We start from the raw sequence: 13,869 nt of genomic DNA on the forward strand, positions 1-13,869 counted from the left end.
GAATAGCCATTAATCCTTATATAAAGGCATATACTTTCCAGGTGGAGCATAAAGCTTACCTCAGTTGATTTTAGCTTTAGTGGAATTGGTGTAAAAGAGGAAGACCCTTACCACTCCTCCTCCTTGGATGACCTCCTGTGGTTCTTACTCCTCTAGTCTCATGGGAGAATGATGAAGATTGCATTTTCTGGCGCTGTAGGCACTTGGAAGTTTCCTTAAGTGGAGAATGGGTCAGCAAGGGAGAAGACCTTCTACTGGAAAAAAATATTGTGATTTTGAGGGTTACACTTGCTTACCCTGTGACAGGGTCTACACACCCCAGACGAGATGTGTGTGAGTCAATCATGGATAACTCTCTGTACATTAAGATCAGAGTTTGAAAACCCTAAGGGCTCCAGTTGCAACATAACTACAAATATATTTTTAAGTAAAACAGCAGAACAAAATTGGCCCTGGATCGTGTCATTTGTGAAGCGTGGAAAAAAAGGACCAATATGACTGGCACCAGTGGCACCAGATGTGCCCAAATCATAATTTTTGGGAATGCTGTCACCAGAATCAGTGGTTGATGCTGCAATAAGGCTGATTGGTGCTAATGAACTGGTATTACTGAAAATTTTTAGATCCAGTCTGTAAACAAAAAGCCAGTCATAAGGAATTTGTGGGGAGGAGTACTGTTTGGAAAAATACTCATTAGAATGAGGAGAACGATGCCTAAACAAGGCATTTGTTGTATGCTGTAATGGTTGCTGCTAAACCTTTACTTACAGGACAGCAGTTGCTAGCTACAGAAGGCAAGGTAGTACCATAGATTCTTGGCATATTCTTGAATCACGTTTTCATTTAAATTCATAGGAAGATCTTGCCCGAGGCTAACTTAAAAATAGGTCAAATCACCCCCATTGTTAGAATAAACATGTGCAGATCTACATGATCAGAACAACGTCTGATGTTTTAAACTTTTCCTTACCAAGTCATTAGAGAGTTATGTGGAATTCCAAGTAAACAATTCTTTACTGGAAATGCAGTTATCAACAATTTCCAAACAGGATTTAGGTACATGTGCAACATGAAGATGATCCACTTTCCTTCGTGCACAAGAGTAACTTCTGTCTTCTCATTCTCCTTTACCTGTCAGCAGTGTTTGATCCCATTAACCACTCCTTCCTTCTATAAACCAAGGAGTAACTAATTGGTTTGAGTGGGAACATTTTAAGTTGGTTCTCTTCATTTTAAACAATTGCTTCCAAAAAAACATGTTCAATTTTCTCTCCCACCTCACCTGTTTATTCCAGACTGTGCCACAACGCTCTCCTATGCTAATTACCCCATATTAGCTAGTAGGGTGGCTTGATGAACTGATTGTTTGTCACTTAAACTGTGTTGATCTAAAGTTCCCAAGTTAGAATCCATGAAAGACAGATGTGTTCCATTCTTCTTAAGTCTATAAACTCAGTACCATGAATAGGGTAACAGCAACATCTGTTATTTATGGTGCTCAAAACTGCACCTGTGGTATGGAGCACTATATAAATTGTTATTATTAGCATTAGAAGGAATGCACTCAGTGGCTGCAGGAGTGAATCTTCAGACGCATTCCTGCAACTCTCCAAGATGTCCTTCAGTCACTGTGATGATGGCGTCCCACTGTATGAGAAAGTATTTTCCCCTGAGAACACTATCTCTCTGGCCCAATTGCTTATAAATATCCAGGCCCATATTTATACTTTTTGACGCAAAACTGCGCCAACGCAGTTTTGCGTCCAAAAAATTAGCGCCGGCTAACGCCATTCTGAAGCGCCATGCGGGCGCCGTATTTATTGAATGACGTTAGCCGGTGTTAGCCGCCGGCGCTGTCTGGTGTGCGTTAAAAAAAACGACATACACCAGGCAGCGCCGGCGTAGGGGGAAAATGGCGTATGGGCGTCCAGAAATGGTGCAAGTCAGGCTGAGGCAAAAAATTCGCCACAACCCGATTTGCGCCATTTTTTTACGACGCCCATCCCCCATTGAAATGACTCCTGTCTTAGCAAAGACAGGAGTCATGCCCCCTTGCCCAATGGCCATGCCCAGGGCACCTCTGTCCCCTGGGCATGGTCATTGGGCATAGTGGCATGTAGGGGGCCACAAATCAGGCCCCCCCTATGCCACAAAAAAAATTTAAAAAAAATACTTACCTGGACTTACCTTAATGTCCCTGGGGTGGGTCCCTCCATCCTTGGGTGTCCTCCTGGGGTGGGCAAGGGTGGCAGGGGGTGTCCCTGGGGGCTTGGGAGGGCACCTCTGGGCTCATTCTTAGCCCACAGGTCCCTTAACGCCTGCCCTGACCCAGGCGCTAAAATCCGGCGCAAATGCGGGTTTTTTAGACCCGCCCACTCCCGGGCGTCATTTTTGCCCAGGAGTATAAATACGACGCATATGCATCGCAGTCATTTTTTAAGACGGGAACGCCTACCTTGCATATCATTAACGCAAGGAAGGTGTTCACGCAAAAAAATGACGCTAACTCCATGAACTTTGGCGCTAGACGCGTCTAACGCCAAAGTATAAATATGGAGTTAGTTTTGCGTCGAAATTGCGTTAAAAAAAACGACGCAATTTCGGCGCAAACGGAGTATAAATATGCCCCCCAGTCTTACATAACTATGCAAAAACACACTTCCTCCTTATATTCTCTCTGGTTTCACTCAATGTACATGTTTGATTGGAATCTTTCCACTATGAATTGCTTCAAATCTGTGGGTTTTATGCAGAATAATACCCTAAACATCCATGCTCAGGTAAATTCACTAGACTCATGTTATCAAAACTTACTCCTCAGAGGCATTAAACGTTTACTTCCCTGTGTGTGATTTTAAAACAATGTTATGATTGTTTGTGCTGTCTAAGATTAATTATAGGAACACGCTACTGGCAGGTATTCTGAGACTCCACAAAGCCACTCTGAAGGTTGCCACATTGCCATAGTAGGGGGTTTGATGTTTCTCCAATGGGATGTAAGGAATGCATAGTCTCCCCATCACTCAGATTAGAAGTCAATAGACCAAGGAGACTGCACTTTTTGGAGGTCCCTTTTACTGTGATAGACTGTGTCTCAGTAAAATCATAGCTGATCTGTGATTCCTATGATAAGGAATCTGTAGTAAATTGGTGTCAGGGGTCAGACCTATTTTTAGAACTCTGCACTGCTTCTTGCGTTTGGACCCACCCTCATTGAAGACATTCTTAGTATTACTTTAATTCATAGAATGTGTTCTAACACATGACAAAAATATTGTATCACCTATATTGACCTAACCAACACATTTGCAATAATTTGATGACAAATGATGAAGGCTTACAGCTGTGAAGATGCTGAAGCCGTCTGCACATTGAGTGACCCTTGAAGGTGTCAGAGTGCGTCCTATTAATGTCATTGGTAGGGGAGTATTCCTTCATGGCCGTTTTGATAGGCTGGGAAATAAAAGCTGGGAGTTGGGTGTCTTGAAGGATGCTTGGGTGTTCCAAGAGAACTCCTAGGTTGGCAGTCAGGCAGGGTTTTGTATCTATCCCTCATTTTCCTGCTGGGCCTTTTTGATATATTGGGCACTCATCCATGGTCTGACTGGCAAGATGGCTATGTACACTGTATGATTAAACTCTGCAACCCTTGCACTTGTCTCACAAATGCTGGTGAGATGTCTGGGAAAACAGGAAAAGGAAATAATTGCAGAAAAAAGGTTTATAGAATGAAAACCCTACGATGAAGGAATCAAATCTTGTTTTTGTAATGAGGGCTGATATTTGGTACTGAAATTGCTTCTTCCGGTCTCTGAGAAATCTGTACTTTAATTTGAAATCCTGTCAACAAAGTTCCCATGAAGAAGTAAAGGTTACTTCCTTATAATCCTAGTTCTCCTTCTTAGACGTGTTCAATGAAATCATAAGCATAGTCCCACCTATGTGTTCTCACTGCATATGACTTTACACGAGATCCCTCAAAGAAGAATTAAAAATCCTGCAGGTCAGAGGCTTAAGAAAGGAAGGCAAAAGGGACCAATGGAGATTTGCTCTTAATAGCTGTGTACACTGTCCTATTGTCTGATTGTCTGAGAGAACAGTTCTTTTTCCTCAGAAATGACTGCCCTGAACTTTGAGAGCTAGAATGTAGGTTTAACCCATGCTTATCATTATAGATTACCAGTGTTGATGTGCCATTTCCACCTCACTTTGCGGAATCACTTAAATGCCATATCTCTTACTTCCAGTAACCTATAATTTAATTATGTATTAGAATTATTATTAATGGCTAGTTGGGCGACAGCATTTACTTGGGTGCTCTGTCAATAGGCTACATGTTTGGTATCTTTTCTTGCCTAGCACATCCCCATAGTTACTTACTTTAACAAATTGGAGGAGACTACTGAATGATGCTAATTGCCCTTTCCCCAGTGTCTGTGGAACAAAATTATGTAAGTCCACATAATGAGCAGCAAAGACACATTTCTACGTGTATTATGAACAGGTTGTCTCTTTGCTTGAGCACAGCAAAGAAATTCCTTTCATCAGAGTAATGCTTTATGATTCTTTCATGACTAGACAAATACAGCACTGTACACTAACTCACAGTAAAATTTCCAAGGGGGAAGCTTCCTCTTTGCTAGTCCGTTACCACTCCAACGTGGAGTCAGAATCTGATCAATGGTTTAAGAGTATAGTTGTTCTCACAAACCATGGAAATATGTCACTGCAAAGTGTAACTGGGGGGAAGGCCCCTTTCACGCCTTCTCCTTAGTACGATTCAAAACCAGCAAACCATTGCCGGTTAAGGACACTTTGAACACCGATGCTGAGTTGTTCACTTAGTAATTCATTGCCGGGTGGGGTGCCATGGTAACCAGTATAGCGACGTGAGTTCAGGAGCCCAGTGTACAGGTCACTGGTGAATAGGGCACAGTATAGAAACACACAAATTGCATAAAAAGTTTTATCCTAGAAAAAATATTTGGGTAAAATACACACAATAAGCTACATTATTGGGCTCTAATGGCTTTTACCCTAAAAGGGCGTCAGTAAGGTAATTATTAGTGAGGCACATTACATAATCTGTTACATTATAAATAGTGAAGGAGACAATAGGAAAGAATGCCAGGCCAGAGTTCACTCGTTCTCACTTTCTGCAATGTCCTGCCTTTGAAATTTTCACACCAACGCTAGGGCAGTGCCAATAGCCGGTACTGCTTTGTGGATTTGCTCCCATCTTGCAAGTGCCAAACATTGATAATGATCTAAGTGTCTGTCCATTGGGCTTCTTTTTAGTCAGGAGATAGTTTACATGAAACATAAAGCTTACTTTGTTGTTTTTTATGTTTTATTACCTCATTGGAGATGATTTGTACTTTCTACTTAGAAAATTACACTTTTCTCTTCCTGCCGTCTAGGCTTTGGATTTCCTTTGCTTTCAACCTCCCTGTGTTCTCTTCTTGTATCTTTCGCCCTCATTCAGCAAGTCTGGAGATCTCCTGCTGACTGCCCTCATACACAAACACAGATCCAGTATCTCTCATGCTACCTTTCACTTGTTATGGTGTATTCTACTGTGCAAGTCTATTTGCTATTTTCACAGTGCTAATGTGGCTCTGTGCAGCTTTTAGTGCTCTGGCTTCTGGGGACAGTACTTCCCACTGGAGAGTATGGAAGCCATGTTGGAGGGGCAGAAGGTGGAGACCATCCACAGTGGGAGGAGCAGTGGATCTGAGAACAGAGCACCCCAAGACTTACCCTGGAGAGGGCACTTCTAACCTTGAGGTACTCCCTATACTGTCACAGAGATAGAGGGTGGAAGACATGCACCAGGTGGACACTAGCATGACACAGATGCATTGTTTCGCCCTTGATGGTGGTAGTGGTCCCCCCTAGAAGTCCTGGCTTTCCAGGTATCCGTTCTTTCCCATAGGATAATATTCCAGGCTAGATGTGTGATGCAATTTTGTGGTCTCAAAAGGTGAAAATCGCCATTAACAACCACAAAATGTCCTTGTACAATGTACCATCTCTATTTTGCGAGTCGGTATCCAGTTACCGATTCACAAAATAGGGATTGCAAACTTGTAATTAGGAAGGGGGGTCCCTTCCTAGTTGCGACTCGCAGGAGGGTGTATGATTGTTTTGTGACCGTGAATGCGATCACAAAACAATCACAGTTAACACCAATTTCAACATGGTGGTAACCCATTCACAGGACCCATTCCCCTTTGTGAATGGTAGCTAAAATGTTTTTTCAGAGCAGGTAGTGGTTACACAGTTCTGGAAATTCCATTTTTAGAAAATTAGCACTTACTTGTCCTGACCATTTGGTGCCTGCACGCTGTGTCCGTGTCACATGACTGGGAGTAGCTGGCAGCTGGCCTTTGTGCATTCCTCCCAGACCAAATGGTATTACAGAAGGGGGACTTGGTGTTGGCAGGATGGGCCCTCCTACAGGATGGGTGGGGGACGGAGTTGTCACCTACCACACTTGCACTTCAATAATGGCTGCTTCCTGCACTCACATAGGACTTCACACTATCCTTTTGTCAACCCAGGCATCTTGTGAAGAGGGAGGGGAAGGAAGGAAATTCCAAAACCAGATGTGGGGGAAGTCTAGCCATTCCTTCCACTTCAAAGCTGGTGCCAGGTATAAACATTGGACCGCTTGAATCACACATCAGATCACTTCTGGACCTGTGGAAGACTCAGAAGAAGGACTGCTCTGCTACTGGAAAGACTTCTCTGCTGAGCTACTGCTCGAAGGACTTCTCTGCTGCCTCAGGAAGGGAGCCAGGACCAGTCCTTTATCCTAGAACTACCAGAGGGACTCCAAGGTTAGCTGACTGGCCTACTGTTCCAAGCTACAGAGACTTAACATGCTCCAGGGACCTGTTGTGCATCGGCCCAGCTGCCCAGACTCAACTGAACCAGGCTGTTCCCTGCAGCTAGAGTCTGCTGGAGTGAGTTCCAATCCCCAAGTGGTGCTCCCCAGGTCCTAGACCCTTGGCTGGCATCAGACTGTATTCCTTCTGGCCCAACTGTGAGTCCCCTCAGAACAGACATACCACCTTGCAGCTCCTGATCAGTGGCACCATCAAAACTGCTGCAACTCGATGCAGAGTGCAGCTCAGTCCAAATACTACCAGGAACATTGACCAATGGGCCAAACTCTGTTTTGTAGCTGGCCCGGGCTCCGTCAGGGTTGGCTTGACTTGTGACTGTGTCCTAGTCCTGCGCAACCAGATAACTCCAGGTGTCACTTTGCGCTTTTTGGTGCTACCTTTATCCATAACCTTGAAATTGCACATCTCCAGTTCTACTGATTGGATTTTCATTCTTCTGATATCATGTTATTTATCAGAATTTACTCTAGTTTTGTAGATTGGTGTGGGATTTTTCTTGTATGGTGTTTTCACTTTATTACTATTTGAGTCCTGCATAAATATTTAGACATGGGTTCTAGGTTAAACCTGACTGCTTTTGTGCCAAGCTACCAGAGGTTTAAGCACAGGTTAATTTAGTGACTTTTGTGGTACTCCCTGATGAGAAGTATAGTTGTTGCTTGAGAAGGGTTAATACCCCCCTCAACCAGTAACACAATTTCTCACTGGCTAGTTTCACTTTCTATGCACAATGTCAAATGAATGCAGATTTGAATCTGCAGTTTTAAATTTTACAACAAAAAGTGTTGCAAAAGTTTACATTTTTAAGTAATGTAATGAAGTTTGGAAATTTTTCCATAGAACCTCATGAAGATTAAAAAAAGAAACTTCTCCTATTCAATTTTTTTGCAGTTTTATAAAGTGCAGGGTTTATGGAGGAGGACACTGACATGTTTAAGACAGTGGTCCACTACTAGAGAACCACTTCCACTAGTTTTATTGCATTAGTCAATTTTTTCATAAACATTATTTCATTGATGCATAAGTTACTACTTATGTCTGTATACCTCTACCTCTACCTATGCTGTTTTCTGAACGTCGTACTACAACTTGTAAAGAATTTTGAAGGTCTTTTAAAATACCCAAAACTTAGAATGAAGTTGTAAGCTCATTTAAAACAAACAGTGCACTGTGGGTCACTGCAGTCGCTTGAATTATACTTTTTAAAGTGTAATAAAAGTGAAAAGATGCAAAATAATAACAATACGGGAAAAGACTGAGAGATAAACATTACTTTAATATTCAACCTACTATTTTCCTTTGTGTAAACAAGACACGATTTCAATTTAACACTGCAAAACATAACAAAATTATTCTTCTATACACAACATTTATGTAACATGTATTACATATTCTCCGTGATCTGAAAGTGACCGATGAACGTTCTCTGTAGACAGTGTTTCAGTGCATAATTTTACAACACCCATTCAACGTGTTAGTACAGCAGTACGTTCAGTCTGACAAACAAATGTAGTTATCGTCTAATGAAATCAAATTTTGATGAAAGGGTTTTTTTACTTTTTAAAACAGTGACAGTAAACCACAAAAAGTAGTCATAGCTTACTCATTCACATATCACCGGGGATTTCAGAGTAAGTGCTTTAGTTTTACTCCTGTTGTAAGACTAAGGATCCCTTTAATGGTGACATATAACTGAACAGGCACATGTGATTACGATGTTTCTATTGAAAGACTAAATTGATGCTTAGGGAAAACAGAAGACTGCTTGTTCTGAGGCACAGAGTAGAAAGAAATGGCCAGAGAAATACCACTATTTACAGTAAAATACTGTTAAAATACAAAATGTAAAAAAAATATAAAATGTCTGTTACTGTACATTTGGTTTAAACTAACAATAGCCACAGTTTACATTACATATTTGCATACATTTCTTTAAGAAAGTGCTCTGTGTCTCAGAGATGACATTCAGAATGTGCGTAATATGGTGTACGATGAAATAAACAGTTTGGAATGTTTCAATGATATTTAAAAATCGGTAATGTTGAAGACGTAAAGGACTTTCCATAAAACATATACGTGATCAGTAATGCTAAAGTCAAGAAGGGCCATGTTTATACTTTATTGCGCCGCGTTTGCGTCACTGACGCAAAAGCGGTGCAAACTTACAAAATACAATTGTATTTTGTAAGTTAGCGCCGCTTTGAGTCAAAAAATGACGCAACCGCGGCGGAAACAAATATAAATATGGGCCGAAGGGTCTTACAAGCGTCATTTACATGTTATATTTTGTACGGTAAAGGGTGCCATCACTTGTGCATGTTTCATACAAACCCGGAAGCATGCATCTGCAGTCACTGTTTGAAGATATAGACTCGATTAACATAGAGATATCATTCGGTACGTTACATTTCCATCGTTTTATCCTTAAATATATTTGTGTATACCCCCATTGTTAGGTACATGCAGTACCTTTGTAAACAGTTGGAAACCAACTAAAGCGAGTACTTTCAAACATAGACATCGTCTCGTTGGTTGGAATCTGGATTTCAAAAGCAATAATTATTCGCATGTGATTTTTTAAATCAAATCGAGGATTTCGTGTATATCATACCTGATGAATCGCGTGCATGAAATGGAAGCCAAAACTTCAGCTGAACCAAGAAGAAAGGCGTTAAACTGGGCTCAGACAATCAAACAAATAGGCTTTAAAGTATGGGTGTCTCGCGACATGAGTGTTGTGTTGCGACATGAGTGTTCTCTTGTGCCCTCCCCAATTACAGTAGCTTGGGGACTTTCCTGCTTTTTCACACCAACCAACTCAGATAGTTTTCTGTCGTTGTTTCCTCTCGTTACCAGTCGGAAATGGTAACTTGCGAGCAGTTTGTATACCTTTCTCTCGTTATTTTCTGTAACTAATAGTCGGAAATGCTATCTTGCAAGCATCTTGTAAACGAGCGTATAGCTGGCGTAGCTTTTTCAGATAAGTATTATTAGTATTTTGAATCCGTGTAAAGCTGGTAACTGGCGAACAATTTGTAGTTAACGTCTCATCTTCCTTCACTTCTTCTGGCGAATACTCTGCAATAGGTACCAAGGTAACTCTTAAGCCTTTCGAATGAGTTCAGACGTCAAAAACATTGCTTCGCAACTGGCGGGGGAGTAAACACAACAGGAAACATTATGAGATAATTATCCTCAAATACGGATGTTGAAAATGGGGACACGTTTATAAAAAGGCATTGCAAAACACCAGATTTATGTATTTTCTGAAGTCCTTTTGAGAAACACCGGTCTTTTCACGCACGTACCTGAAACAATTGGCTGTAACTCAGTGTACGACAGTCACTTTCTTGTATCATTGTATCACTCAGGTTGGGAGTCTCTACGAATTCATATGCTTATATGCCAGCGTGTAGAGAAGACCCTCTCACATTGCAACCTTTTTGTTGCATCTTAATATTACTGGAAACCAAAAATCTTTGCTTGGGTAATGTTAAAAAACAAATGTGGCAGAGTAGTACGCCAAATTGCTCCGTAGAGCAAACTTAAGCAGAGACTTGTAAACGCATAAGAACATGCATTTCAGAACTTTTTTCTCTTCTGAACAGTTCTTTCAGATCTGGCAGTTGCGGACAGGGAATTAAAACGCACGAGGGAATCGCGGCAAAGAGGCCGGTCCCTCCACCCCCAACCCCTTTTATTTCCTCCCCCTAGACCCGCCCCCACTTACCTTTTTCCCAATCCCTGTCCCTCGCCGTCACTTCCTTTCCCGAAATGACCCGCGGGAAGACTAGAGCGTTGCTCTTGCTTCCCGTGGGCCCCTCCATCGAGAATCGCTTCCTTATCTGAAAGGCGTCAGACTCCTCTGTTGTATCTTGCTGAATTCAATTCTTCCAGAAATAAATAGGCACGTGGAGGATTATCTTGCTTAAAGAAGCACAAGAGGCCTGTGTCCACTTTGTTTGAGAGGCATTAGAAAATAAATGTAGGTGACTGAGGGGGAAAGAGAGAAATTTTACCCTCTGTTGAAAATAAGCTACCTGCTAAAAAAAGAAAGAAATGTAACATAATAGGAGACCCTGGAATGAGAACCAAGGAATGGGAGCGTGGCTGAGGTGACATATTTTCAGGCTTCATAAACTTAGAGGCCTAGCAATATTCTGTTTTCTCTTGTAGGATCAGATTCATTAGTGCAGTTCCCCAGTGGAAACAAATGGAGTCTAGAACTTGAGAAGGGATTAGCACTTATGAATTCAGACCACTGACAATATTTGTCAACGTGGATGTGCAGATGTGCTTATACTTGTTCTTCAGTATCCAGGCAACGCAGTGGCTCAGGGGTCTCAGGTGCCAGCCTCTCCATTGTGTGTTTTTTGGAAAATATGGAAAAAGGCTGGAATGTTGTTTGTTTATCAGTAGGTGCCAGAGTCACTACAGCGTAGTTATGCAAAGAGCGTACCCCCATATTTAGTGACATTTTCATGGAGCAAAATGCACCCTTGTGACAAAAATGGACCCGAGGATGCGTTTTACACTAAGAAAATAACACTGAGTACAACAGAACACAAATAGTAGCAGCCAGAAGCCACTCACACTCTGTACCTGTGCTCTTATGGGAGATACGTTTGCCCCAAATTAGCAGCCATGATCATGTAGTTGCCTGTAATTTCGTGTCACAAAAGAAATGCAAATTATCTTGATTACTCCAGCGTAATTAAAATTTCACCCAGGTTAATTCTAACAATTTGAGCATCTTGTCACCAAAAGTTCAAGAATAGATGCTGAATTTTCTGATTTTTAACATTATTGCTGCAGTTACTGCAGCTGTGCACATCTTTATTTCAGAAAGTATCTGCTTCATTGCTCGGTCAGGTGGAGCTGCCAAAAAGGACTAACAAGAGTAATACTGCTGTGAGATTGTCACCATCACGAATAAATAACTAGAGGAACTGAGCACTCCGACAAAGGGCCAATGGAAGGGGAAATGTTTTTTTTCCTCTTAATAAGAGAAGCAATGTTTTGGAGAAACTACATTGAAAAGTATCAGCGTTTCAGAGTCTAAATAGAAAGATGCTTAAACTGGAGCCATAGTGTAAGGTTATGTCTCTTCATAACTTGAAAGCCAAAAAGAGGCTACACCACAAGGAGAGGGTTTAGAAAGAAACTCAACATATATTAAAAAATGCCCCATCATTTATATCATGAGCTTCCAGATATAATAGAGGGGGATCTCATCACCATCAATCAGCCCAAAGAGGACATGCAGCACAGAGAAGAGAAGCTGGTAGGCTAAACTGTCCTGGATTCAAAGATCAACATGGGAATCTAAAGGCAGACTGTGCTTGAGGCACCACGGGTAGTGTAATGTCTCTTGAAGGCAACCCAGGTGTGCCGAGGTTCAGGAGAAAATCAAGAATAGCCATTAATCCTTATATAAAGGCATATACTTTCCAGGTGGAGCATAAAGCTTACCTCAGTTGATTGTAGCTTTAGTGGAATTGGTGTAAAAGAGGAAGACCCTTACCACTCCTCCTCCTTGGATGACCTCCTGTGGTTCTTACTCCTCTAGTCTCATGGGAGAATGATGAAGATTGCATTTTCTGGCACTGTTGGCACTAGAAAGTTTCCTTAAGTGGAGAATGGGTCAGCAAGGGAGAAGACCTTCTACTGGAAAAAAATATTGTGATTTTGAGGGTTACACTTGCTTACCCTGTGACAGGGTCTACACACCCCAGACGAGAGGTGTGTGAGTCAATCATGGATAACTCTCTGTACATTAAGATCAGAGTTTGAAAACCCTAAGGGCTCCAGTTGCAACATAACTACAAATATATTTTTAAGTAAAACAGCAGAACAAAATTGGCCCTGGATCGTGTCATTTGTGAAGCGTGGAAAAAAAGGACCAATATGACTGGCACCAGTGGCACCAGATGTGCCCAAATCATAATTTTTGGGAATGCTGTCACCAGAATCAGTGGTTGATGCTGCAATAAGGCTGATTGGTGCTAATGAACTGGTATTACTGAAAATGTTTAGATCCAGTCTGTAAACAAAAAGCCAGTCATAAGGAATTTGTGGGGAGGAGTACTGTTTGGAAAAATACTCATTAGAATGAGGAGAACGATGCCTAAACAAGGCATTTGTTGTATGCTGTAATGGTTGCTGCTAAACCTTTACTTACAGGACAGCAGTTGCTAGCTACAGAAGGCAAGGTAGTACCATAGATTCTTGGCATATTCTTGAATCACGTTTTCATTTAAATTCATAGGAAGATCTTGCCCGAGGCTAACTTAAAAATAGGTCAAATCACCCCCATTGTTAGAATAAACATGTGCAGATCTACATGATCAGAACAACGTCTGATGTTTTAAACTTTTCCTTACCAAGTCATTAGAGAGTTATGTGGAATTCCAAGTAAACAATTCTTTACTGGAAATGCAGTTATCAACAATTTCCAAACAGGATTTAGGTACATGTGCAACATGAAGATGATCCACTTTCCTTCGTGCACAAGAGTAACTTCTGTCTTCTCATTCTCCTTTACCTGTCAGCAGTGTTTGATCCCATTAACCACTCCTTCCTTCTATAAACCAAGGAGTAACTAATTGGTTTGAGTGGGAACATTTTAAGTTGGTTCTCTTCATTTTAAACAATTGCTTCCAAAAAAACATGTTCAATTTTCTCTCCCACCTCACCTGTTTATTCCAGACTGTGCCACAACGCTCTCCTATGCTAATTACCCCATATTAGCTAGTAGGGTGGCTTGATGAACTGATTGTTTGTCACTTAAACTGTGTTGATCTAAAGTTCCCAAGTTAGAATCCATGAAAGACAGATGTGTTCCATTCTTCTTAAGTCTATAAACTCAGTACCATGAATAGGGTAACAGCAACATCTGTTATTTATGGTGCTCAAAACTGCACCTGTGGTATGGAGCACTATATAAATTGTTATTATT

The sequence above is a fragment of the Pleurodeles waltl genome, chromosome 6 (assembly GCF_031143425.1).
Source record: "Pleurodeles waltl isolate 20211129_DDA chromosome 6, aPleWal1.hap1.20221129, whole genome shotgun sequence".
NCBI lineage: Eukaryota > Metazoa > Chordata > Amphibia > Caudata > Salamandridae > Pleurodeles > Pleurodeles waltl.